Here is a 3,090-nt window from a genome sequence, read left to right as displayed (position 1 = left end):
ATATTGGCAACATCTGGCAGCATTGTTAAATGCTGTCGGTATTTCCAATTAAATAGGGCTATTTCTTTTTTTACGTATGACCAATTGTTTCCTGTTTGCTCCAAACAATAACTTAGTACATCATAGCCGTTATCTGCTGATCTAATAGCATTACTAAACATAACAATTCATCTTGAAATTTAAATGAATAAACACAAAATGTCAGAACATATTTTCAGTGTCTCATACTGTGTTGGACATCTATGTGTGACAATGTTCGTGAAGTGAGGACCAAAACGCAGGGAAGAGACACGCAGGCAGGCGGGAGAGTTTTTAGCAAGGACTTATTCATAAAACGCGGAATCCAAAAAAAGGCAAAACAAAGTCCAATATCCAAAAAACGGCTCACAGAGACTGGGAAATAGTCAAAGGGAAAAATCACGGGGGAACAAAAAAAAACGCAGGGAAGAGTCCAAACGTAGAACACACTGACAGGACAAAACGATCTGACAAGAGACAAGGGAAGCACAGACATTAAATATACAAGGTTACAAGGTAACGAGAGGCAGGTGACAAGAGGGCAGGGAAGCAGGTGGAAAACATTAGGTAATCACAAGAGCAGGAAGACACAGTAAGTAAAACTACAAACAGGACAGGACAAAACCCAGACTTAAAAATAAAATAGGAAACAGTAGCCTACATAAAGACACTCAGGGGAACACAAGACAGGACCAACAATACAAGACCGGGGAGAAAACAAGATACAAACACAAGACAGGATAAAAAAAAAAAAAGGAGGAAAAGAACCCAAAGCAAAACCCCAAACCACAACACTATGTTTTAGGGTGTTGTTTTTCCTCACTGGTAAAGAAACAGACATATGTGGTATATCACCATATGACAATAGACTTTTTGGAGCACATCCTGAACTCTTGCCAAGGCCCTCAAGTCGGATTTTCTTTAAGAACGTCAAAACACAGGAACACAGTAGATAGCACACTCATCAACCTTTGCAGTGTGTTCTGTAGCTGCGCACGGAGGGCAAAGTGATGCAACAGCCTTATTGTTTAACTCTGTGAGGTTGGGTGTGAGGAGACCAATTATCTTAGCCGCAGTGTTGTTTACATAACAAAGAATCAGGTGGCACAGGAGGGTGGGCTGAATAATGCTCTGGTACAACAGCAAGAGTAGATAGGGGGCATTCCTGGCCTGGGCCATGCACAAACCATGCCAATTTGTAACAGGGCTGGACTGGGGTAAAAAAATCAGCCTCAAATTTGGAGACCTAGAACAGCCCACCACATCAGCCAGAGCCACCCGTCCTTGCACTCCCCTTCAACACATGTACCGAGACCAGACCCCAACATTGCCAATTAGCTGAGTGGTAAGTAAGATAGTATGATAGCGTAATGTTACTCACTGACACAAAAAGGCTGTCTGGTTCTTGATGGCAAGATGGCATTTTGTACACAGTATGCAACTTGTTAGTGGAATGTGGTTGTGGGTAAATAAGAAAGCTATAGTATTATGTTTGGACAACTAACATAAGCTTCCTAATAGCTAACTTGTCCTCTCAGCAAAATGGTGTTAAAATGATCATTTTACATGCTTAAATCTTGTGTTTTTAGCTAGCTACAGGCACATTGTGGAGTTGTTTTCCCCGTTGGTGGGATCCAAACCAATTGCCCAATCATGTGATCACTCTCCTTTCTGAGGGCCTGTCAGCCAAAGACCAAGGATGTGAAGTGGGCCAATCATGTTATCGCTCTTCCCATCACGTTCCGATCAAAAACCTTCCGACCAGCATGCAGACCATGTCCTGTTTTTGATATTTATATATTATATACGTATATATTTGACATTGGCAGAGAAAGACGTTATTGCCGAAGCCTGCAGTAATTGATGCTGATTCCTTGCAGGGACAGTGATAGAGATTCCTGCAGTTTACAAAGTAAAGTTGTAAAAATAGACCTGTAGTAGCACTGTAAATATTGACAACGTCCCAGCCTAAATAATCACATAACATATTTTCAACAATTGTCACTGATTAAAACTTTATTAGAAACATGTTTAAACCTTTATAATGGCTTTTATTGTACGAGATAGCCAGAGGGACCTGTGCAGTTTCAGTGTAGTTTATTGGGCTGATGTAGTTTGAATCACCTTCAATATGTGAATCAACCCTCAATATAGCATATCATTATTATTTTTTGTAACTTAATTAAGGTAAATGTCAGTATACATTCAAATTATACATCAAGATCTAATCTATTTCCTGTAGCAAAACAGGAACAGCAATAAGTGCAAGCCATATTGGATTTAATATGTGTGTGGGATTTCCTTCTCTTTCTTCTCCTGTCCAAAGTCCCCGATAATATGATGTTGCAGTAATCGCATGTGTGTGTGTTTACATAGTGATTGAATATCCTTACCTCAAGCAGCTGCCAAGCTCAGGCTAATAGACCCATAATATTCACTGTTAAACTGACACGTTTAACAGTGTATAAGTTTGCTGTAGAGCACCGTACTTACTTAAACTTTTATATACAATCAAACAAGTGGATTTAGACTGTAATAAAATACTTATTAAGTATTTGAGCATGTGTGTAGGTCAGGAAATAATTCTTTACATGTTTGACTCTGGAATTCCACGCCGCCAGATGCCACTATAGGAAAACATTATTTGGGTTAGAATTATGATTTTCATGATCAGTAAAATGAGAAAAACAAACAGCAAAGAACAGTGCTGCCATACGAACACTGTAACAACATATTTGATCAAAATTGAGTTAGCCGGTTTGTTTGTTTGTTTGACATCTGTGTTTCAATAGTTCAAGTTCAAGTTCAAGACCTTTATTTGTCCCCAAGGGGCAATTCATATTGCTGCAATAAAAAAGAAATTGATACACGGTATGTAACAAGAAAGACGACAACACCAATTAAAAATACAGTATCAGACCAAATGGGGAAATAAATACCACATTAAAAGTTTAAGTCCAAGGGTGCCTTATGTGCAGACATGACCTATTCTTTACAGAGTTGAGCAGAGAGATAGCAGAGGGTACGAAAGAGAATCTATATCTATTTGTTTTGGCTGGTGGCTGACTGAAG

Source organism: Etheostoma spectabile, chromosome 16 (assembly GCF_008692095.1).
Source record: "Etheostoma spectabile isolate EspeVRDwgs_2016 chromosome 16, UIUC_Espe_1.0, whole genome shotgun sequence".
Classification (NCBI taxonomy): Eukaryota; Metazoa; Chordata; class Actinopteri; order Perciformes; family Percidae; genus Etheostoma; species Etheostoma spectabile.
The sequence above is the reverse complement of the archived record's forward strand: the minus strand, read 5'-3'. Positions refer to the sequence as shown.